Here is a 25,910-nt window from a genome sequence, read left to right on the forward strand (position 1 = left end):
CACTTAGCTCAGAGGCTCAGGCCAATGCTGCCCTTGGGTTTGTAAAAATTCTTCTCTGGGTTGGGTCCTCTGTAAGTGACAAGGCTCTGGGCCCCATTAGAAAGGAGTGTGTGGAGCTATGACTCCCTATCATTTCAAAAGTGCCATGGGTTGGGTGTGATCTGGTCTTCCTAAATAGTCCTTGGCTGGGACCAAGAGGATATCGCAGGACAGGTGAATTGCAAGCATGTGGGAAGCTCATCTGAATGGTGGGGTGGTGCCAGGGCGGCTGAGCAGAAGCCAGAAGCATTTGTGGGAGCCAGGCCCTCCTGGTCACTGTGGCTCATGGGTAGGAAGTAACATTTAATTTCGAGCCTTTTCTCCTGGTCGATTGTGGTTAATATCCAAGGCTATCTGCTGTGGAAGATGGCGTGGACAACCCCTTTGAGAAGTCAAGGTCATCTGAGGGATGTGTGTTTCAGGAGAGGGGCTTCCTCCTCAGATGAATTCCTCTCCACCGAGACTCACGTGCACACTCCACCCACCCGCAGGGCTGTGGACGACTTATCTCAGGGCCGGGGAAGAACATGCAGGAAAATACTCTCCATGGCTTCATACAGCTGATGGAAGTCAAACCACTCTCTGCCATGTAATCATGGTGGAGAGTGCTAACGCGCCTCTAGTTAGTGCCATCAGAGTGTTCCCTTCAATTCTCCCCATTTGAGAACCATGGCAGGAGAGGCTGGTAGTCGTATGAACTGATCAGTACAAGTTGCTAGGGGGGGGGGCTGCTGTCAGCTCTGAACAGAGTTAAGGGTCTGACAGCACTGAGTAGATGGCTCTCTCCAGGGGAAGCCAGGTAGTGTTGAGCACAGCAACCCAGGGGCAGAGTCCTTTGATTCTCCCTGCAGTATATAAGGGCGTCCTTTGTGCTCTCTCTCTCCTGGGACACTTTTCCAGGGCTGGGAGGTCCCTCAATTTTTTCCAGTTTCAAGAGGCCATTTGGACATGGTGAATTCTTTGTGGCATGGACAGGGAGGTCACCTAGTGGTAGGTCTTGCTTTCTACTAGCACTGTGCAGGTGAAGACAGCACTTTACCACTTAGCCACAACTCCAGCCTTCCTTTTGTATTCATAATTTTAGGGATCCATTCTCACTTCTTGCCTCGGCATGTGCTTGGACCATGGCATGCCTAGTTTAGGCTTCCTAGCCTAGATGGGATGGAAGGTGTAGCTATTATACCCAGCCTCTTCCACTGAGATGAATTCTTTCAGATGCCCTTGCCTAGGGCTGGCCCAGAACTGCAGCCTCACATGCGGCTTAAGAGGACAGGCACATATCATTCTGACTAGCAACGGAGTCGGAAGGGATCTTGCAAACTTTTTTGCCTAGACTGGCTTTGAACTGGGGTCTTCCCTGTTTTCAGCCTCCCAAATAACTAGGATTGGAAGCCTGAGCCACGGGTGAAAAGATGCCTGAACAGATGCTTTTTTTTTATTGCAACTCCCTAACTGACCTTAGACTCGTCAACCTCCATGACACTTTGCCGTGGGGAGCAGCAAGGGAAAGAAGTCCAACTCAGAGAGAGACTGCAGCTCTGCTTTTTGTTTAAAAAGTTTTGGGGTGTTTGGGGGAGGGATGAGGAGCAGTAGGGGGGAGGAGCTGCCAGAGGACATGGAGTAGGCCCTTGTTTAACAACTGAAAATGATAGAATTTGTAAGAGTAATTCCAAGTGCTTTATGAATCCCAGGTCTGGCCTAGGGTGATGATTTATGAGAATGCCTTGCTCCCTGAGCTCTCTTCAGCTCTTCAGAGGCTGGTGCTGGGAGATTGGAGTTTCATTTAAACAATTAGAAATAATGCCTCTAGCTAGCCATGAGAACATGCGAACCATAGTCCAGAAGGAATTTGATGTTGAGGACCAGGTCCCAGCCTACCCCACATCCCTGGGACATGTAGCAGGAGTTGATATTATTTCCCTTGGATATTAAATTATCAGCTACAGAATGCAACACAGTTGCAGGGCTCTTACAGAGCAGCAAGGGTGATGCTATGGACATAATCACCTCTAATTATAATCAATGCAACCTTCAAAATATGTTAAAAGAGAAAATCAAAGGTGCACGTGGAAGTATTGGGCACTGAATGGCTACGTGAAACCCCTGTAGCATTTGCCTCTGGCATACTTAGGTCTCCATGAGGGAATAGGAGAGAGGAGAATTAGCTCTCCCTAACTGTTATCTGGGCACAGATGTTCAAGACTAATTTACCAAAGGGAAAACTGCTTATCCTATTTTGCCTCTCTGTTGAAAGAGTGAAAGGCGAGTGGACATGATGTCTCTTGGGGCTATTTTGCCAGTGGAACAATGTTATCCTCTGCCACCAATTAGAGGCTTAATGCTTTGGGGAAGCAGAACAATGGGTGTCTACGAGCTGGAGGACTCAGTGCTGCCTACCTGTGGTGAAACTGGAGGCTGCAACTTCCTTTGTGTCAGGAGCTCCAAATGCTACTCCGGATCCACTGGTGGATCAGAAAACCAACAGGGACATTTTCTGTGGCTTTTGCTCCCGTATCCAACTGGATATATTCTTCCCTCCACACCCCATGCTTCACAGAGACATGCGTTTCACCTCCTATCTCCCCTCTCCCACTCTCCATCTGTGCCCTTCAGTCTCTTCTGACCTAGTACATAGCGTCATTGGTCTCCCAGAAGGGAAGTCTGGTGCCTTCTATGGCTTCTCTCTCTTTTTCCAGGGCTAAGCAATCATAATCCTGTTCTTCATCAGTCTGTGTATTATTATTAATTACTGTTTTTAATTATTGTAAAGGTGATGTACAGAGAGATTCATTATCTATGTACCATTAACTTGCCCTGATCTTTCCAATCTTGGTGCTTTCTATCCCATATCAGTGCAATTGTTTCATGTCGAGTCCTCTTATCTTCCTTCCATCTCATGTCCCCATAGTGTCTCTGCCATCCTGTCACCAGGTCAAGCAAAAATCACCCGCATGACTGTAGTATTGGATCCACTGAAGGCCTATTGGTGGCCTCCTCTCTTTATGATAGGTCCAGTGTGAACTCCTGAGAACTGACTTACCATTTCATCCAAGACGAAACTCAACACTTGTTCCTTGTTTCAGATGTTTCAGAGTGGAGTATGGAGGACAGACAACCCCAGTCCAAACTTAGGCACACCTTCTTAGGCTCCGTGTGATTCAAGGAACCCACGGAACCCCTCTAAACTTCTCTCTTTGAAGTGTAAAGGATACAACACCTGGTTCCTGGAGTCAGTCTCAGGATTAATGAAGCGGGTCATGGAGCTGCTCAGGAATGACCAGTGATTGTTCACTCTGATGGAAACCCCAAGGTCCTCTGAGCACTCCACCCTTGGGAGTAACCTCTTCTTGTTTATATTAGAGCATCTGCAATTGCGTTAAGCTTGGTTGCTGTTTTATTTTAACCCTCAGTTTCTAGAAGAGAGCTGGAGGAATAGTGGGAACTTTGATCATTTTCTGGTTTCCTGTTGGGTCTCCTGAAATCTCAGAATAGCAGTAAACTGCAGCCCATAGATAGGTTGGTTAACAGTAGACTCTCTAGGAGGTGGTCTTGGCCTCAGGACCACAGGTGACAAAAGTTTTGTATCCTTTTGTAATCTTAGTTCTTCAAGATGACCCTCCAGAAGCAACCTTGAGTCTTGAGTTTCCTGACTTATGGGAAAATGATATCAACCAATGAAATCACATATTTCAAAAAACTGAGACATTTCAAAATTAAAATTGTTCTTTGAGAGACAGTATCAAGAAGATAGACTATTCTTTTGCAAGCATGCCTATAATCCCAGTTCACAGGAGGCTGAGGCAGGAAGATCTTGAATTCTGGTCTACATATTGAAGCTATGTCCAGTAAAACACGATACCCATCATTTATTGATATATTTTTATCAGTATTTCCTGGTTGTACAAGAGGCTTTTGTCATGTTTCCATATGTGCATTTAAATTTACTTCCTTCTTAATGCCCACCACCTCTTGAAACAATCTTAGCAAGTTTCCTTCATTGCTCTATTTTCATACATGTGTATAAAGTCCTTCAACTGCAGGCACCCACTCTGTTCTATGTCTTCTCTTCCAGTGTTACTCATTGCTCTCAACAGAACCACTTTTACATTTATTTATTATTTGGTCATTTATTTAAAAATTCATCATTTGGGTTGGAGGTATGGCTCAGTGGATAAAGTGCCAGCCAATGAATGAAAGTGTCAGGTATGGAGTTTGAGTCCTGGTCTTGGAGCTAAAAGGAAGGAAAAAGGGGAAGAAGGAAGGAAGGAGGAAGCAAGGGAGGGAAGGAAGGAAGAAAGGAGGGAAGGAAGGAAGGAAGGAAGGAAGGAAGGAAGGAAGGAAGGAAGGAAGGAAGAAAGAGAAAAGTCATCATTAACTTGCTGCAGGTTAGGAGAACCAGTGCCATCGCTATCTGGACTGATAATGGAGATTGCTCTGCTGGATGGAGCTGAACCTCCTTCCAGAAACACTGCCACTCACTGGCTTCATCCAGTTGTAAATAGAACAGCAACACAAGGACTCCACCAGCTGTTCATTTAATCAGATAAAGACAAAAATACTTCATTGTCTGGAAACTGTAGCGTATATCTCTGTAGATGAGCTTGCAGGACTATGGAGCAAAGGTAAAGCCCCTAGTGAAAATGCTCATAAGTACAGGGTCCTCCCTGATTCATGTGGTAAGTCACCATTAGAGATTAATCAATGTACAGGAGCCACTGTTAATCAGTTGATTGACTGATAAAACCGATAATAAACAATCTTCATGAAAGACTCACTGTGCTTTCAACTTCCCTGTAAGAGATTTTTCTGATTTAGCTTGTGACATCATAAACTATCATTCGCATAGAGATATTATCTTTCCTAAGATTCAGGTGAATGGCATTTGATAGAATTTTTTTCTTTGGAACATTTCATCATATGAATAAATATGGAACAGTGTATTCATGAAGAGTTCCTGCTATTTTGATTTTACAAAGAGCTAGAATTTAAAAAAGAAAATAGCCAATCTCTTCTAATCAAAATGGTCCCTGTTTTTTAGTGTCCTCTTTCTGTGCCCCATCCCTAGATATTTTTCTTCATTTTAGTTACTTGCTGAAGGTTAGCTCAGCATAGAATTTTCCAAGTTCTTTCCAAATAGAAGCTTCTAGAAAGATGCATCATCTGCTCTGCTCTATTCAAAGCTGGAGGCTTGGATCTGGGATGGAGCTCAGCGACAAATGCTTACTGCCCAAGTACAATGTCCTGGGTGTGATCCCTAGTACCAGTTTAAAAAAAAAAACCAAAATTTGGAGGCTTATAGCAACAGCATGGTACTTAAGGGTCATCTGTTACTCAGTTTTGCCAGTGAGCCTTGACCAGGAGACCCAGTTATAACTCCCAGGTTATAACTACGTTTCTCAGGTGTCAGGAAGCATCCGTGCTCTGTGGTAGAAGATGAATACAGCAAGCAAATGAATTCTCTAACTGCTGGAAAGCCAATGGCATGGAGCTGGTTTTGTTTTATTGAGTTATCCTCACTGTTTGGCACAATAAGTTCTGCTGAAATAAGTTCCCATTTCTGAGCTTGTCTTTATTACTTCAAAATTTGGGTCTTTTATTATTATTATTATTGGTGTTAGTGCTTAGAATAGATTTTAATATGTTATGCAATTATCTTTCCATCATATTTATTATGGTTTAATCGCCTATTCTAGATCACCATGGGCTAAGTCAGCAGAAGACAATGTCCATTAGCTTGAGAAGACTATGCTAAGGTGTCTCGTCTACCTTTATAAATTATTTGCAGATCCTGGCAGTGTTGAGCTCCAAACTTTAGCAACAAATTCCATTTCCATTCCCTTCGAAACTACTTAACAACCTAACATCTCCCTGCAGGCCTAGATAGTTTGGTTCAATTTTTTTTCTCACTTTTATCATTTGTTTGGCTCCATCATGCAATTTTGACTTCTGCCTCTGCATTTTCATCTTCTAAATAGTGTAGATCTTTGGTTTTGGTACATTTCTGAATGCACAGGATTGACTGTTTTCTAGAGGCCTGAACATTATTTGCAAGGCCAAGTATTTGAATCTGATCTGGTATCTACCCACATCTGGCAGCTGTGCTGATCAGAGTTACCCGGCTCACTCAACCCTTGGCACAGAGTCACTTCTCCAGCAGAAAGTTCCAGATGCAATCTGGGAAACTACTTTCTTACTCCAAACTCATCCTCAGGCACACTTATATTTTACCATTTATATTTTAGGAAGTCTATGTGTACTGTTGGTTTGTGATGGTCTAGGACATGTTTTTTTTCTTTTTTAACTCGTGAAAACATACAAGAAGTCCAGTGACAATGGCTTACACCTGTGATCTTAACTGAAATCTGAGGATTACAGTTCAGTCAGCCTGGACAGGAAAGTGTATGAGACTCTTACCTCCAATAAACTACCAAAAAAGCCAGAAATGGAGCAATAGCTTGAGTGGTGGAGCTCTAGCCTTGGACACAGAAAGCTCAGAGACGGTACCTACGCCCTGTGGTCAAGCCCCAGGACCAGTATCAAAACCATTACCACCACCAACAACAATAAAAGCATATAGTATAGAAGATACTTGGATAATACCTCTAAAGATGCCATTTGTTCTTGATAGGGGGATAAATATGTATGTTTTTAAAATCTCTCTAGGGGCTGGGAATTTTGCCTAGTGGTAGAGTGCTTTCTTAGCATGCACAAAGATCCAGGTTTGATTCCTCAGTACCACATAAATCGAAAAGCTGGAAGTGGTACTGTGGCTTAAGTGGTAGATCACTAGACTTGAGGAAAGCCCAAGGACAGAGCTAAGGCCCTGAATTCACCAGGACTGGAAAAAATATAAATAAATACATGAATAAACAAATAAATAAATAGCTCTCTTGATCATTCTTATCCACATCCAGGGGTGGGGGTCAATAGACTATGGGGTGTTTAAAGCTTTTGCAAACACCGATTTCCCATTGCTATTAAAATAGTAACCCCACCTATTCTAAGCCAAAGCCTCTTCAAATGCCTTTCACATGTTCTTTGCTTGGCCTTAGCCCATATATTCTTCTTCCTGTGGATTTTAGATTTGTTGTTTCTTTTACTTGGATGCTCTTTCCCCCTCTCCTCCGCTCGTGAACTCCTATTCATCCTTCCGAATGTAAGCCAACCAACATTTCCTCAGGGAAGTTTTCTTTGATCCCTGTCTCGGTTAAAGTCCACTCCCTTGGAGATATTACTGGTGCTGTTTTACCCTGATGTAGGTGACATTTTCACCCCTATGGCTCATCTCCAAGTCCATAAGTTTCACAAGGGCAAAGATCATGCCTTTTTTGTTGAAAGTCCTCTTGTCAGCAGAATGCCCTCTTATGGTTAGTATTTAAGACAGTGGTTGGGTGAATGAATACAACTTTTCTGTATCTTGTCACTTTGACTGCTCCACTATCAGAAAGGGATTATTTGTTGATTAGCACTAACTCAAATCCATTAATTGTGGAGTCAATGCCATACATCACATTGATCTAAGCCAGGCCTTCTCCACATGGGCTCTACTCACATTTTGGGTTGGGTAATTCTTTGCCACAGAAGGAGCTAGCCTGAGTGATGGAGGGTGTTGAAGAGCACCACGAACCTGACCTGATAGTTACCAGCAGAACTCCTCTCAGAGACTGACTAGGATGTCTGCCAGCAGACCTGCGGCTGGAGCCATTGACTCATGGAGAACCATAGATGCCCCACATTGGAACCTTCTGGTTCCAGTTCATGTCCTGTCCCATCCGTAATTAACCGAACTATAATAGACCCTAGGGATAGTGAAAATAGAAGAATTCTTTAGAAAGACAAAGCCAAAATAAGTATTTGGAAATGGATACTTACAAAGAGGGGGCAAAGAGAGGGTGGAAGAATGAATGGTGGAAATGTGTAGAATGCAGGCAGGAATTCACTGCAAGTGGCACAGACCTGAGAAAACGAAGGGAATGGGTAGATTGAAGGGAGGTGAAGACGTTGAAGGGATGACACAGATCAAGATGCATTGTATTTATGTGTTTCTTTGTTAAGTGGCAAAAAATTAACACATAACATAAAAACAAAGAGAAGCGAGGGAAGGGATAGGTTGGAAGAGATGAGAGTGTTGAAAGGGATGGCATTGCTCAAGAAACATTGTATCCTACAAGCTTCTCTGTTGAATGGCAACAGAGCATACAACTACTTTAAGAAACAATGACTTCCCATGCAACTACTTTAAGAAAATAATATAGACTTAAAACATTCCCTTTACTTTGAAACACTGTAAAGTCTAGGATACACTCATCTCATTGGATCCTACTGATTTGGACCTCTTTGGATACAATGTGAGACAGCTGTGCACATGTACTCTGTGTGTGTCTTACTTAACCCCGGGACCCTAAGGGAGATGCAAAATGAAGTGGGGATTCGTGCCATTGGAGTCCGCTCGGGTATATTCACTAAGGATTTTTTCACACACTCCAAGTAGTACTTGTATATGGTGTAACAAATTTAATTTGTAAGAATCTGTTTAAAAGATGTCACTACACACATCAGAGAACAGAAGTCTCACTGGGATAGAGTTAGTCATGTTTTGTATTGCAGACAATTTGGTGGAATGGGATTTGTATTACTGGACACGAGTGCAATACAAATGTAATTGTTTGGAGGTAATTTGAAGAAAAATGAAATGTGCTGGTCTTGGGAGTTTAAAGACAGAATTGGAGGGGGATGCTCTTGGAAATGAGAGTCTGAGTTCTGAGCTGTCAGCTGGGTGTATGCTCAGATCTCTAAGGGGGAAAGTAGCTGTCCTGAAAATATTTCACCCTTCAACAGTTTCTTCTGCAGTTTTGTATAATGACATCTAATTTATCACCTTGATGTACCATAGCACAGAAGCTTATAGATTTTATTTATGTTGCTGGTGCTTGAGGTTCTAGCACAGATGATAGTAGGATTTTATTAAATTATTGATGTAAGAGCATACAGACTTTTGAGATATCTTTTTTCTGTTAGCTCTGGTGTTTAGGATGGCTGACTCAGGCATTAATTCTTGTCTGCATTGAACATATGTTTGCACAGTAGGTAGGAATTTTAACTTGGAAAGAAAGAACTTGGAAAAGATCGAGAACTATCCACTCTGGGCAGCTGGGTGTGTGAGTAGTTACCTGGGTGTGCAGTGGATATAATCTAGTTCCAATATAGTTTTGTCACTTGCTAGATTTGGTGGAGTAAGATCTTCCCCAGATCCTGCAACCTGTGTGGTGTGTTTTTGGTCCACCCATTAAGGGCTAGCATGCACCTTATGGATCCAGGTGGCCTTTTGGACCTGCTGTACTCAATAGAATATAGAGAAAGTAATTCTATGTTAGTTCTAAGGTGAGACCTTAAGGTTTCTGTCTACTTGTGCTTTCTCTTGGAATACCGCTTCTGCCCCACGAATGAGCCAGAGCTAGACTGATGGAGTATAGAACCCAAGAAGACTTCTTGACTAACAGGGGTCGATATCTAGAGGCAGAGGCCTTGACAACTGGTGGTTGAGGGAACAGCTTTGTCACTGTTACAAAGTTCCTCAGAAAAATCAATTTTTTAAGAGGGAAGTTTTATTTCAGTTCACAGTTTCAGAGCTTTTGGCCCACGGTTGCTTGGCTTTATGATTTCATCCTGGCTGGGAAACATGATAAAGCAAAGCTGCTCACCTCATGAAAGCCAGGAAAGAAGGGGAGAAAAGTTCCAATACTCAAGAATATCCCGCCTCCCCCTCAATGACCTAACTTCCTCCTACCAGGCTCCAGCTCTGAAAGATCCCACCATCTCCTACTATCACAGTAGGTTGAAGACTAAACTTGGACATATGGGCATTCTTTTTAGGGACAGGTAATACCTCAACCCTCAAACCAGGCAAGAGTAGGGAAAGCACACAGCTGAACTTAGCTTAAATGTTTAAGAAGTTTTTAGTAGTTTTGTAAACTCAGCAGTCACTGTTGCTCTATCAACAATTTACTCACGCAGGAGCTGTTTAACTATCCAGTGCCTGTTTTCTGGATTGTGTTCTGGGGCAGAAGCACATTATCCCAGAGCCTTGCTTGTGGAGTTTAGGCCTGGTAGGAAGGAATGGATTGATGGGAATAGATTGATCTGTTCAAGACAGATTCACGGAGCCTCAGGCTTGACTTAGTTTGGAATCACTCACTGGAGGGAAGCAGCAATGTGCTTTGTGAGGGAAAGGGAATGCAGGAAGTTGGTGGAAGGGGAGCTGGAGCTTTTTTCTGAGTTCTAGGGCACAAGGAAGAGGAAATGAGACATTGTATCTGTTCGTTGAAGCCAAGGGCTTTTGAGCAATGGCGATAGCCCAGGCTCTGCTTTCACTTGCTGCCCAGATTCTGAGCCTTCAGCATAAAACAGTGTTACTACTTTGTTTTATGGAGCTGAACGCTTCTCAGGAAAGGAATATCAGTTTGATGTTCAGGCCTGTAAGATGATAGCAATACTGGAGAACTTCTTTCTACCACACATGGAAAAATGTAAGTCCAGACTCTCCCCTTAGACCCTTCCAAGGCTGGAATGGGCTGAAGGTCTGAGCACTGACGTCGCAGAGAAGGGCCAGGGATGCATGTGGTGAAAGACTGGCATTATGAGAACAGAGGGCATTCTGGAACCAGGCTGATGGTGGCAGTTCCACAAGGCCTTATCCCCATTCGCAACTAATGTTTTCCAGAACACAACTCAGTGGAGGAAATTTCATGAGAGAATATACCTCTAGAGGTCTATTGGAACCCATGCTCTCTGCTTTGTAGAGTTTTGTGTTTGCCAGAAAATCTATTTGCGCACTGTGTCTCAGGAGCCATGCATGTTAATCACGTGACTGCCTAGGTTGACTTGTATAGGAATGGTGTGGGCAATGAGTCAGCCACTTCATTGGCAAAGTGTTGTCCTTTGTCTAGAGGAGCTCAATCAAGTCCAGCCTACCTCCATGCTAGACTTCGTAGCAAGTGTGCATTACAAGAATCACAGGGGCATTCACTATTTTTTTTTTTTTACCATATCAAATAGCTGAATAAGAAGTAGAGGCGAAACTGGGGAAGAAAATGGTGCTGGGTAAAAACATGAGAGCTGGCTTCATATCTAGCTTTTGCTTTCAGTCTTATTGGCGTCCTGTGGCCTCTACTACAAAAGATGGCAAGACCAATGGTCATGTGTGTTAATGTAGTAGGGAGATTTTTGTTCATAAACTTAAAAAATTATCAAGAGCCTCTGACACTCCAGGGGTAGAAAACATGTATGTAAATATTGGGTGTGATTATCTTTCTGTTTGATAGTCCTAGTTCTGTTTAATGAACCCATTGTTGTTCAGATGTGTGTCCTCATCCTGACATGGCAACAAGTGATAATACATGGGAAGTTAGGCCTGTAGCCCTTCTTAACTCCCTTGAACTAGGTCTCAGTACCCCTAAAACACTGTTATAAACACAATTTGTTCTTTCCCCTATTTCAATTATTTTCAGATGAGCCAGTACTCTGACTCATTGGTTCCAGAGGCAGGTTGGGTTTGTTGATGATAGTATGATTGTTCATCTGTAGGTCAGAGATTTGAATTTGGGGGATGCAGAGGTTTTGGTCTATACATCTTGTCATTAAAAGACAATATAAACCCTCTTAGAGTAAAAGTATAGTACCTGATACAGTCCTGGGTTTCCAATAAGAGCTCTGTAAATCCAGTTTGATGGGAAGCATGTGGGCTGTTTCATCTCTTTGGGTAGTGTACAAATGAAGTCCCTTGCTTGTGGTAATGAGTGGGTTGCCTGTCTCATGCTCTTTTCTACGCACTTATCTGCATTCTGCATCGCTCCTCTGAGCTAGCATCCTCAAGTACTAGTTTTTCAGATGTTCAGACACCACTATTTTTTTAAAAAATGTTGTGTCTCTTAGTAGAAGGTCATGAATCTGGCAACATCAACTGTGAAAATTCAGTTAAAAGACAACAGGAAGCAAACAACAGAAGACATTTTGAGAAGATGGAAGGAGTAAGAAAACTCTTGCATTAAATTTCCTCATATTAGAGGACTTTTAACTTTTACTCAGAGCCCATAACCCTCTAAGGTATCCTGAACTAAAGGAACTGATCTTCTAGTCTCATAGCAAGTCAGTATAGGCCTGAATAAAGAAATGAGAATTTCTACACAGAGGAAGTAGAACAATACACAGAAAACAACAGCACAGCTTTGTCTTGAGTCATGGGGGAACCCATGTACTAACTGATTTCAGAACAAGCAGTTTGTAGAACATCATGTAGAGAGGCTCTAAAAGGTTTTTGAGCAGGAGGGGAGGTACATGGAGTCCTTCACCTAACAGTGACCACTGCTTTCCTGAACCTTGCAGTCTTGTGGGGATAAAGAGCAGTGTCAATAGCAATTATGTCACAGGAGACATGTACTATGATTGGTCTCTGAGACAGCATGGGAAGTCCCCCAGCCGAAGGAAGTCAAAGAGGACTTCTTGGATGAAAAAGCATCCATGAATTAAATTATCTTAAATTATGCTGCAGTAAGCCTTTTTGCCCTGGAAACACAGCAAATCAGCACATCAAATAATAGAGGGCATCGATTATTATATACTACTTGTAAATTAGGTAATATATGAATATATTTGTACATAAAATGACAAGGGAAATACATATTCATTTCTTTTTTTTTTTTTAGTTTGTGGTAGAACTGGTGTTTTGACTCTAGGGTTCAAGCTTGCTCAGAAGACATTTATACTGCTGAACCATTCCTCTAGCCCTAATACATTTCTAAGTTCAGTGAATTCAGCATATTAACAGTATTGGCTTTTCTCAATCCAAACATCACAAAAAGAATCATTGCTGTCAGATGGTGCCCTGGGCAATATGTTTGCAATACACACATCTTCAGTTCTTGAACATTGAGAAGCACTATTTTGCAGGGGATTGTAAGACACAGCCTACTGCCCATGTAATACCCCCTGATCTTGAATACTTCTCTGAACACAACTTTGGATGGAACCCAATCATGTGGTTTTAGGTGGGTCTTCACGAAGAAGAGGAGCATGGTGGATAACGTGGATAACCACATTTCTATGACTTGCTATTTAGATTCCTCTCACCCCTCCCTTAGCTCTGGGATTTGCTCCACTTACTGACTGTAGTCCTTCCAGGTAGCAGATGTGACATTGCCTAACTAGGAACTTGGCTAAAACTGCAGATATCCAGATAACATTTCACAGCAAGCCTGCAAAAATCTCCTGATTTGATTTGATGATGATACCAACAACCATAACTAACAATAAACAACTAACAAGAAGACTGATAATTTATGGAGCTTTTGAAAATTAAGTGGTACCTTTGCCAGGGCTGACCGGCCCATTCTGCAAGGGCTAAAAAGTGGAGATCAAGAACAGATGGAGATGTTTTTGTGCAGGAACCATGACAGAATGGAGGAGAAAATGAATATAGTAAATTGCAGGACTCTGAACATCTTAAGCAGTGTTTCTCAACAGTAGCTATTAGCATCACCTTGGCAATTGCTTAAATACTATACTTACCTAGACCAGACACAATCAGAATCTCAGAAATGGGATATGAGCATCTAGAGTTTTAAAAACAGTCATTGTTATGGGAATTAGTGATCTCAGAAAGGCTTCTTAAAACGTATTGTTTGCAACTCATCAGGGAGGAGGAGTAAGTGAGAATTTGTATTTCTAGAAAGTTTCTAGCTGAGGCTACTTTGAGAGCCACTCTTCTAACCACTGGGACGAGTTTAGGCCTAGACTCCCTCCCTAGGGGAACGGGGGAGGATTCAGGTATTTCCTTCCGTTGTACCTAGGCAAACTTTGAAGACAGGTCAAATTAGTTGTCCATTTTCTTAGGCTAGCCCTAGCACCACAAACAATTTTGTGGTAGTCACAAATGGCTAGATCAATCACTTTTCTCATTGCTTGTATTATGTAAAATAACAAGAAGATTGTTATTATTATTTTCTTACATAATTTATTTCCATTCTTTGAGGTCACCTTAGTTTGTCTCACCCTGCCTATGTGAGAACATAGATGGTAGCTATACTATTGGGCTGGTTGTCATTTGACCATAGGTGTTTCCTGTGTTTTCCTTCAGCTTTCACCTCTGGGCATGCTAGATTGAGTGTGAGATGTTGACTTAATGTCATAACTGTCATAGGGAATATTGCTTAGCGTAGCAGGCTGAGTCAGACTGATGTCAAGCAAGACCTGTTCCTGAGTAGAAGCAGCACCAGGATATTTTGTGGGTGAAAGTCTACAAATAAATGCTGGTGTCTCTCATGGTGAACACTGGTAAGAATCATTCTGATGCAGGAATGAGTGGGGTGATGGAGAGTTGAGGAGGTAAGGTTTGGAGACCAAGGCTGATGGCCCTAGTGGAGGTCAGCAGATCTGTGCCACTGGAATTAACATCTGCCAAAACTCTGGGAGCATTTATCCAATAGAATACAAACAAAGGTACAGTAAAGCCACCAGAACAACCATGTCCATTGCAGCACTATTCACCCTAGCCAAGATATAGAATCGTTACAGATATCCCTCAGTGGATGAATGGGTCAAGAAAATGTGGTGTATATACATACACCATGGTGTTATGCCCAAGTCTCAGGATGACCACCAAGAGAACACTGAGAGTCAGATGTTCCAAAATGCAAAAGCAAAGTTTATTGCAGGTTACGAGCCAGGCAAGGAACTTGTCCACTAGCACCCCAAAGCAGTGACGCAGTGAGGTGGTGGGGAGAAGTTGACAGTCAGGGTTTACACAGTCTTTTTAAAGGCAAAAATCACAGGTTTACACCCATCAGGTGGTCGAGTGAGATAAGATAGGGATTAGGGAGCTTCCCAGGCTGGTGGAAACTGACAGGAAGTTCTCACACCGGCTGGGTCTCATTCAACTGTCAGAGAGTAGTTTTATGGTTTGGGAAACAAATGCTATACAATGCTATATGTGCAGTCTAATTTTGACACAGAATAGATTAGTTCCTGGAGCTTATGGACACCTGTGTGAACAATGGCTGACTAGGGTCCAGAAGTTCCTGTTTGTGCAGCCTCTGGGTCCTTGGTGATTTTTCAAATCAGAGTTTTCTTTTTATTCTGCTTACTGATGGGGAATAATTTTGGGTCTGGGGGTAGTTATTTTTCATCTCTACACCCTGAACAGCTTGCATAAATAAGACTGTTGCTGCTTCAGAATGGGGGCTCTTTTTTAGCTCTTCAATGGAATTCTACTCATTCATCAGAAAGGATGATATTGTACTCTTCATAAGGAAGTGGGAAAGACTTGGAAAAAATTATGTTATGTAAAGTAAGCCAGACTCAGAGAAACCAAGGTTGTGTGGTTTCCTGCATTTGTGGTAGATAGAATGTACATTTAAATCTGTAAGTGATCATGTTGTATGGCATGTGAGTTGTTACAAATGAACTGAAGTACAATAGACTATGGGGAGAGCTCAAATAGTACAATCTTTTAGAAAGACTAGGCTGAAACCCAATAAAATCAGAACCAGGAAATGGGTACATTCAAGAGGGAGAGGGACCAAGAGGGGAGGAGTAGAAGAATGAGAGGGAGAAAAATTCCTTGTATATACCATAAGGGAAAGGGCGGGTGGAAGAGGGATGAGGATGTTGAAAAGGATGGCACTGATCAAGGTACTGCTTTGTGAAGTGGTACCTCCTTTGTACAACTACTTAACCATTATAATTTTTTTTTAAAGTTGGACTCATCATTATTCATTCAAGAGATAGCAAGAGACAGGATCACTCTCTATGATTAGAGAATGGAAGGGTAGAGTTTGCTTTACTTTGTATTAGGGCCTTGGATCAAGGGCTCTAGCCTTGTTTTCCAGGCCTCTGCTGCTATTTCCTGGCCTTTTTTGGTATATCTTTTACTGGACTGCTTCCTACATGTAAACAAGTCAGGCCATGCTACCACTCAACTGGCAAAGCTGTGGAAGCTGTCTATCAACTTCTGAAAACAGAGAGTTCTTATCCTAGAGTTGAAAGATCTCTTGTCCTTGACTTTATTTTCCCTCGTTATAAAACCACAGAGATGGCGCTTTCAGCCTAGCTGTTTTACTTCCATGGAAATCTGAGCTTCAGAGGGAGAACCACTAACACAAGCCTGAGGGCAGGCTGTCTCTTCCTGATCTCATTCTGCACATGCTCAGAGCCACCTATACTGCGGACAACACCCTCCCTCTGTTAGCCAAGTCCAGTAGTATCCCCAACCCTTTGCTTCCTTCATCTCCAGCCTGGCTCACTCTCTTCACATCTAAGCCTTGGGGAGAAATGTGCAGCCAGTCACTCTTCAGAGAATGACTGAAGGGTGGCATCTATGTGGCAGATTCCCTCAGTCAGGATGAACTGTCTTCTTCTTGTCACGCTGAGTGCTCTGTGTCATCCTGGGTGACTTCCAGTGCATTTTTCTTTGGTTGGAGTTTTGTTTCTTTTGTGAGCGCAGAGTTTCCTTCGGAGCAGCAAAGTCTTATGTCAGCCATCTTGGAACCTTCTGAGTGTCAACTACAGTGCACTCTGCCAGGAAACACTACTGAGAAGCTTCCCCGGGCGGCACTGATCCTAACACCCCTTCCTTGTGCTGAATGAATCTTCCCTGAGACTCTGTTTAGAAGCCTTGCATGGTTGGGATAAATTCTTCTAAGAATGCTAATATTTTGGCTCATTTAGTACAGGTCAATAACAGTTTTGAAGTCCATTGAACCTTGGAGAGTACAATGTGTTGACATTGGGTGATTTAATTAGCCTTTCCAGACTAATGAATTGTGTTCTGAGGCCGTGTAATTTATATTCAGGAAGGCAGCTGGCTGGGGAGTGCCGTGGGGGTAAAAAATGATTTGTACCAAAGCCCTCGATGCTCACACATCATATTCAAGGCATTAGAACATAGGGATTGTGTTCAAGGTGTTTGCCTGCAGTACCTTTGCTTCTGAGTTGGAAATCATACTATAAAAATGTAGATTTGACTTGATGTTAGACCATGAGATATCTGGAACCAAAAACTTCATTTTCCTAAAGGGCACAGCACAGCATTTCCTGTTTTCTGCTATCTCTGTAGGAGTGGGAGTGTCCTGGCCTCCAGTGCTGTGCTGGGGGCTCCCTGATGAGGGCAGCTGATGCTGCCTGTTATTCTACATCTCTGTGCTCAAAGCTTAGCAATCAAACACGTCCGGTTTCTGCAAAAGAGAACAAGCAAGGCAGACATTCCCCTGTCTACTGCATGCGTCTTCATTACAGGGATGAACACTGCACAGTAGGGGAGAACACACATGCCTGCCCTTCCCAGCCATCCTGTCCTTCCCTGCCAAGCCAGCCCCACTGCCACAGCCAGCAACCTGCTCCCGGAGGGGAGGAAGGGGGGTTGTAGGAGAGAGGAGCTCTGGTTTGGCTTTCCATGTTGGGGCTACCCAAGGTTGACTTTGCTAAGTGAAGCAGAGCCAGCTCAGACTTGCAGAGAAACGGATCACTTTATCTGGAGGGATAGAATCTGCACTGAGGGTGGTCAGAGGAAGAGGAAGAACTTTAGGGTGACAAGGACACAGGCTATGACTTCAGAAGGCCATTCAGGTTCTTTCTTTAAAAAATTTTAATTGATTAGCAGTAGTTTGGGAGTACAAAGAAATGTTTTATTATGAAGAGAGTCAATCAGGCTGATTAGTGGACTCGTCACCTCATCTATCTGTCTGCCTGTCCATCCCTTTGTCTGTCCCATTTGTCTATCTGCCTGGCTACACACACACACACAGACACACACACACAGACACACACACACACACACGGGGTGTGTGTGTGTGTCTGTGTGTGTGTGTCTGTGTGTGTGTGTGAGAGGCGGGGGACTAAACAAAGGCAGGAAACTTCAAGAGGGAATTGTGTCTGTTTTCTATCATTGAACAATGTACCATAGACAAATTTCCACTGAAAATAAGATTACCAGGGCATGACCTATTGTGATCCTGCAAATACTTCCTTGTTAGTGGTGCTCAAAGCATTTCTGCAAGGTCTTTTTGAGCATGGAGGGCTGAGTGAGATGAAGAAAGAGGTTTTGATTTCAATTTTTAAATTAGTAGCTTAATGAACACTCTTAATTGTTGTGGGTTTTCTTTGCCATGTGGCCAATTGGATTCACTTACTGTTGGGACCCAGCCTGCCTCGTGCATGCCTCTCTCGAATGGGAGTCCCATTGTGCAGGAACCAGGCCAGGCTCCAGCATGGGGGACTGACACATCCTGCTATGGATGAGAATGGGGAAAGGGGTGAGGTGTTTCATATTAAGCAGGAGAGGAATCAGGTCCAGTACTAGCAAAAGGGATTTCTTTAAGACAAGTGGGACTCAAATCAAACTCATTTTTATAAAATAGATGTCCTAAAAATCTATTTTATAAAATAGATGCAAGGAATGGCAGATAAACTAATTTAATTTTCTCTATGACATCGATAAGAAAATGGGTCAATTGTTTATCACCTTTCACTTCTGGTATTCATTCTTAGAAATAATTAATACGTTTAGTGCATTGGTTTCTCTGTCATTCGTTTGCATCTTGGTAAGTTCTATCCATGTGCATTTTATATTATGTTTTAGTGTATTCTATAGCTGTAGAAGGTAACAATCAGATTGTCTTGCTAGCCATTTCCTTTCTGTACCATCCATCTCTCAGTAGTGTGTATGTGTGTGTGTGTGTGTGTGTGTGTGCACGTGTGCTAGTGCCAGTGGCAGTGACAGTACTGAGGATTGGACTCAAGGCTTCATGTTTTAAAAAACATTATTGTAAAGGTGTTGTACAGAGAGGTTACAGTTATATAGGTCAGGTAATGACCATATCTCTTTTTCAACAGTGTTACTCACTCCTTCATTTTCTCCTGCTCCCCTATCCCTACAAACACACACTCCCTTCCTCCCACGTTGTAAAATCCCTTTTCAACAGAGTGTCTAGTGAACTTTTGCATTGGTTCATCCTTTGTCCCACTGTTTCTGTGATTCCTCTTCCATTCCCCAAATCAGAAAAACTTATATACGAGACAAATGACATGGAAATAAAAAATAGCGACAACATAGCGTAAACCAAAGGAGAGGAAAATATATGCAACCAGTACATTAAGAAGTCTCTTGTTTCCATTTCTTGGAGTTTATTTCTGTATGTATATTATTTTAAATGGTGGCTTTATGCTCTTGCTTGGCTTTTTTTACACAAGGCTGGTGCTGTGCCTTTTCAGTTATACCTCTACTTCTAGCTTTTTACTGGTCACTTGAAGATAAGAGTCTTGGACTTTTCTGCCTAGGCTGACGTTGAACCTCAGTCCTCAAATTTCAGCCTCCTAAATAGTATTGAAGGCGAGAGCCACTCACTGGTTCCTGGCTCAGTCATTAAAATTTTAAAATTGACAATGTCAGTGCTTAACTTATTATAAATACATAGTCACAATTGAGCACTTGCCTATATTGTATATATATATATATATGTTTACACGCACGTGGGCTGACTCTCTGTATGGGGATCTATTATTAAATTTATTTCATCATGGCGCTCACCTGTTTCCTCTATTGGACCCCCCCCCCCTTTCCCTAATTCACACTTCTTGTTTGCTTGGCTCCAGATTGTCCTCCTATGGCTTTCTGAGAAAGGATGCATGGTAAATACACTTTGGGAAATCTATTGTTATGGAACTATGACTAAACTGTTCACAGAACAAGTGAAAAACACTTGGAGAGGTTGGAGGAACTCAGGCTTATCATATGCCAGTGGGCCTAGAGGAATCTCCTCCAAAAATTGGAATGCCAACTATAGGTTTGTACAGAGTATTTGTAAGCAAGTTTGGGTGGGGAGGGGGTTATAGGAAATAGTGCAGGACGCTTGATCATAGAAGCAAATAATCAAGATCATTCAGGCTCCTTGATAAACAGTTAACCTGATGACACCAGTAGCTGCTTTGCTCATCACTGGGATAGTCCCTGGAGGGGAGGGCATCTGGCTTATTTCAGGTTTCTAGGCCTGATGCCAGCCAGGCTAGGCTCCTTGCAGGATGACTGAAGAGGCATGATTCTTCTTCACTTTCGATCAAGAGTCTCACATGTATAAATTGCAGGTAGAAAATAACTTTTTCCTTTGAGTTTTGACCCTTCTTTTCTCCTTCCTTCCTTGCTTCTTTCCTTCCTTGCTTCTTTCCTTCCTTCCTTCCTTCCTTCCTTCCTTCCTTCCTTTCTTTCTTTTTTTTTTGGTGCCAGTACTGGAGCTTGAACTCAGGACCTTCCTCTCTTGCTCAGATAATTCCACTTACAGCAGACACTGTACACTTGAACCATAACTCAAGTTCCCACTTTTTTGCGAGTTAATGGGAGATAAGAGTCTTTATTTCCCTGAGCTAGCTTTCAACCATGATCCTCAGACCTCAGCCTCCTGAATATTCATTAGGGTTTTAAAGTCACTTCCCACTTCTCTCCTTTATGTCTCCATTGCCACTTCAGAGCAACATGAAGAGTTCTCTGTCCTGTTTGTTAAGCTACTTTTCTTCCTTGGAAGTGATTAGGCTCCACATTTAATTCCCGTGTTCTGAAAGACCATTGCAATGGGTCTTGGGTATGAGTCTTTTATCTTTGATAGTACTTTGTAAGCATTTTAAACCTGAAACTCGATCCTTCTGATTCTAGAACTTTTTTCTTTTTCTTTTTATGTTGGTCATGGGGCTTGAACTCAGGGCCTGGGCAATGTCCCTGAGCTCTTTTGCTTAAGACTTGCAATGTACCACTTTGAACTACAGCTCCACTTCTGGTTTTCCAGTGGTTAATTGGAGATTAAAGTCTCACAGACTTTCCTGCTCTGGCTGGCTTTGAACCATGATCCTCAGATCTTAGCCTCCTGAACAGCCAAGATTACAGGCATGAGCCACCAGCACCCAGCTTAGAACTTTTCTTTAGGTACATTTTTTTTTTATCATTTCCTTCCTTTTAGTATTCCTATTTTGATCAGCACCTAGAGTTCCTATATGTTTGCCTGCCAGAGTCTGACACTGATTTTTCTCATATACTACATAGTTCCCATTTATTTTTTTATTTGCTTTATTTCATAATAATTTCCTCATCTCCCATTTCTTCATTGGAGTTTTAATTTCTGCCTTCAACATTTATTTCTTAACTTTCTGAGACATTTGCTTGCATGTTTCTTTTTAAAAAATAACATCATGTTCTTGTCTCCTGATTTCCTTGTCATTTGTTATCACTTGGAGGACATTAATTACAGCTTACTTTGGATTTTTTTCTTCTCCCTCATATTCTATTTTCTTCCAGTTTCCTTTTCTGTTTGTTGTTTTGGATTCTTTCTTTCACATTAGACGATTTTTCTCAACTTTGTGAGGGCCTCTGGCTTTCTTCTCAGCTGTTCTTGAGATGATGTCTATAAAAGTGATGGGCAGACTTCACTTTGGAGGCTCGGGGGAGACTGATGTGATAAAAAATCTGAACTGCTTCAATATCAAGAGCTCGTTTTCCTTGGACTTTTGCTCTTCCCCAGAGAAAAGAAATACACCCTTCAGCTTTGAGAACGAGTGGGAAGGGGTATCAAGCATTGACCATTTTCCCATTTTCCTTCCATGCTTCCTAAGAGGATGTTCAAGGCAACACTTAAGCACAGACGGCACTAGAGTCACTAAGTTCCAAGGCCTTCAGTGGTCAGCTGGAGTAGCACAGTATGCTTGCTTGCCAGTGAGGTCAAGGGCAGTTTGGAGACCTGGGAATCTACCTCTCACCTTCTACCTCTTCGGTCCCATCTCCTGTGCTCCTATTCAGAGGCCCTTTGTTCCTCAAGTCACTAAGCCTTTTTGATATGTCAGAATAAGAGTGCTTACTTTCGACTTCTCTCCTACACTCAGCTTAGCTTTAGTTTTTCTCCCCATCTCCTCTCAATTTCTTCTTGATTTCTAAGTCTTATTATTGTTTTCTTTCCCTTCTAGTTGTCTTGTTAGATCTTAAAATGCTCTTTTCAACTCATTGTCAGAAGCATTACAGTTTTCTATTCAGAAGGCACAAGGATAATAGTGTATGGTCTGCCATGTTGTCAGGACTTCTTCACTCTCATCCCTCTTTATTGGCTCTAGAGAGCACAGGGAGTGTCCTTCAGGACATACAGAACTCCTCGCAAGTCACCTTTAAAGCCTTTGTGGGACCATTACCACCATCACCACAAATAAAATGTTCCTTTATTTTTTACTTATACTTTTTGATGCTGTGTTGGCTAGAACTCAGGCTAAGAACAAGCTCCATCATAGAGCTCTATTTCTTTTTCTTTTCTTTTTTTTTTTTTTGTGGGTCATGGGACTTGAACTCTGGGCCTGGGTGCTGTCCCAGCACCCAGCTCAAGGCTGCCGCCCTATCCCTTGAACCACAGAGCCACTTTCAGTTTTTTGATGGTTAATTGGAGATTAGAGTCTCACAGACTTTAGTGTCCAGGCTGGCTTTGAACTGCTATCCCCAGATCTCAGCCTCTTGAGTAGCTAGGATTACAGGTGTGAGCTACCATGCCCAGCAATTTCTTAATCTGTTTAGCAAACACTTCTGAAGGGGAGATAGTCATATTGATGGTTTTACTTTACTTCTCCAAGTTTAAGCTCACCATCAGTGGAATGGTGTTGAAAAAAATGTGAGGATTTAAATATATGCTGCATAGAAAGGATGTAGCACAATGAATTGCCAGTTGGAAGCTCTCATTAAAGTATGGCTATTATTTTCATTATGAGTGGTGGTGAAGGCAAAATGAAAACATGGTGAGTGACAGAGAACAACTGTCCTTTGATTTATTTGTTGCACAAATGATGATTGATAAACAGGTTTGGAAGTTGAGCAAGTACCGCTAATGACTGTGAGAAATCATAGAATATCAAAACAGATGTAGAATCATGTTAATTAAATTGTATGGGTTTGAGCAGCACAGCCATTAAAAGAAAGAGAAAAAGTTCAGGGGAAGAAAATAGAAGGAAGTGGTATGGAGATGTAGATTATTTTTACATTAATCAAACTTTCTTCTGGGCAAAATATTATAAATTGTTTGAGAGTGAGATGAGAGAATACATATTGATCATTCAGTCATAGGAAAGGAGCTGGCTGATTTAATTCCAATGTGATGAACACAAAATTGTCCAAGATCATGAGGGAATGAGCCAACCATAGACACAAGCAAAGAAAAAGCTGTAGAGGAAAAGTCAGTATCTTGGAGGAGACTTTCTAGGCACAGAAGAGAGGAATCCTGGGCATTGTAAACAAAGGAAGGAAAGGATAGGAAGGAAAAAATGAACTCCTAGATTCTGTTCTGTCTGCCAAACACAGAGACATGAAGAATTTTGAACTTGTAGAAATGCTTCTGGCTTGTGAGGAGGAAGAATTATGAATATGTAAGCATGCAAATATCTCTTAGATATGAAATACAAATAAGTCACTCTGGGAGATAGGTACATTTTCCTCTGAATTTCCCTACAAGGAGAGAAACATGACTCAATAAGACATCAGAAGGAACTTGCTAGAAGAGAATGCCTGAGATATCCCCAGTCCCCGTTCTCGTCTCCATCCCCTGGTGGGACTGGTTGATTTGTTTACATGTAGATTGTAAATGAGGCAGTGTGGATATTCATTGTAGCACTCTGAGTAGATTTTTGCTTTTGTCTTTTTCTTGGGATATTCTTATTTTGCCAAGACTTTGATTAGGCCCCTCTCTTAGAGTAATGTGACGATTTCTTTGTAAATGTAAATGGTGAATTCTGCTAAGAAAAGCAAGTGGATAATGAGAGCTCAATTCAGGACAGTGGGTCTTTCTGGGGAAAGGAGAATGGGGGGTTTTGGGGGCAGGGGTCAGACAGGTGAGCTTTATGGAGTTCCTGCCACCCCTCCCTGGCAAAACTTGTCTCTTGCTGGAGATTTGTCTTCTACTTAGTGCAGAAAAATGACATGCTCATTCAATGGAGTGATTATTTTTTCTTCCCTTTCTCCCTCTCTCCCTCCCTTCCATTCTTTATTTGTGTCAGTACTGGGGCTTGGACTCAGGAGCCTGGGTGGCACTTTTGTTCTTTTTCACAGGAGGCTGGTATTTTACTTCTCAAATCACTTTCATTGTTTGCTTTCTTTGTTTTTGGTTTGTTTGTTTTGTTTTCTGAGATAAGAGTTTCATAGACTTTTCTGCTCAGACTGACTTTGAACCAGGATTCTCAGGATGACAAGCACTAGCCATGGGTGCTTGGTTTGAATGTGCTTTCTTAAGGGGAGCACTGAGGGTTTGTCAGTCTAGTCTCGCATTTAACAAAGAAAGCTCTAGGCTGACTCTAGACTCTAAGGCTTTCAGCCTTGGATCTCCATGACAATGGTGCCATGCCTAGGGCTTATCTAGGGTAAGGTTGTGAGGTCTCACATTCCAAGCCCTTCCAAACCAGAAGCAAAACTGCCAAGATCATGGGCTTTGGAGTCAGAGAGTCTGGGGCCTAATTCCAAGCTAGGCTGTATCCCAAGTTATCATTTTGGACATTTAATTCCTGGATCCTGATCAAGCTAATTTGTACAATAAACACAATGATACTCACTTTGAAGGGTGTTTCAAGTGTTAGAAGACAGGGATTGCTCAATTATCATTATGGCTAAGAATCCTAACAACAGACGCAGAGAGCTGACTGTGCTTGAGAATCATTATGGATGCATGGATAATGCTTAAAGAACCAAATCTGATAAAATGCGATGGGCTTAGCACCCAAGGTCACTCTTGTGACAGCCCATCTGTAATTTGGGATGTCTGCCTATGCTGCCTTTCTTTAGAGACTTTCCGTCCCCTAGCAATTTAATACCAGTGGTGTCTATTTCTTGATGGACATTCCTTTTACGGCATCTCAGTTTAAGTGGTGAAATTCAGAGTGAATTTTACAGCTACATGTAGCTTGTATGTTCAGACAGACTGTCTCAGACACATCTTTCAAATTTGAGGAAAAATCAGTCCAGAAGAATTTTTCTTTTCCTTTTTCCTTTTGTGCAGCAACAGATCTAGGTAGAAATCTAATTATACTTCTCTGGATGAGAGTGCATCGAGATACATTTTTCTCAAGACTAGAAAAGTCTGTCACTGTCCAGAATTCCTGTTTTATACATTGGTAGTGTTCATAGGCTCTGGCACAGAGATAGTCAGCGTTCACAATTGTTCAGTATTTATTCAGATGTGACTTTAGGAGGAGGCAGATACTAAGCAAGTAGCTGCATAAGATTTAATGACTGTGGATGTTAGGAGACTGAGTTATGAGGGTCTTAGAATAAAGAATGTGCAGAAAACAACCTCAGTTTTAAGGGAAAGATGAAGAAGGATGCCATGATGACCTGAGGAGAGTCAGGAGACATGAGTGTGGCAAAATGGGGGCAGGGGTGAAGGAGCCTAAATAGGATAATAGGTCCCAGGTAGCTGGACGGTTCAAAGAGTTTCTCAAGTTTATGGAACAGATATAGGTCTGGTGGTGGGAAGCTATTGCAAGTTTCCTGCTCCTCTCTCAGGGACCTATCACTTGAGAGGGTAGGGAGTGAGATTCATATTTATATTAAGATTCTGGGCTGGAGACTGGGCTGGAGGACTTCAGGAAGGTCCCTGGGGGAAGAGTAGTCAGTGAGGCAAGCCATGGAAACCATGTTGAGTTATGTGAACAAAGCATATTCTCAATAGTTGAAGTACAGTGAAGAAAGATGAATGCCATGGAAATGTCAGAGTGGGTTTGATCATCATGGGCAAGGCATTGTGGGAACAGGGGACTTTGGAGACCTGAGCACAGTGAACTGGATTTATGAGGCTCTTGTTACCCATCAAGCCAGATACCAGGAA

This window comes from Megascapheus bottae, chromosome 15, assembly GCF_031878675.1.
Source record: "Megascapheus bottae isolate mThoBot1 chromosome 15, mThoBot2.hap1, whole genome shotgun sequence".
Taxonomy (NCBI): Eukaryota; Metazoa; Chordata; class Mammalia; order Rodentia; family Geomyidae; genus Megascapheus; species Megascapheus bottae.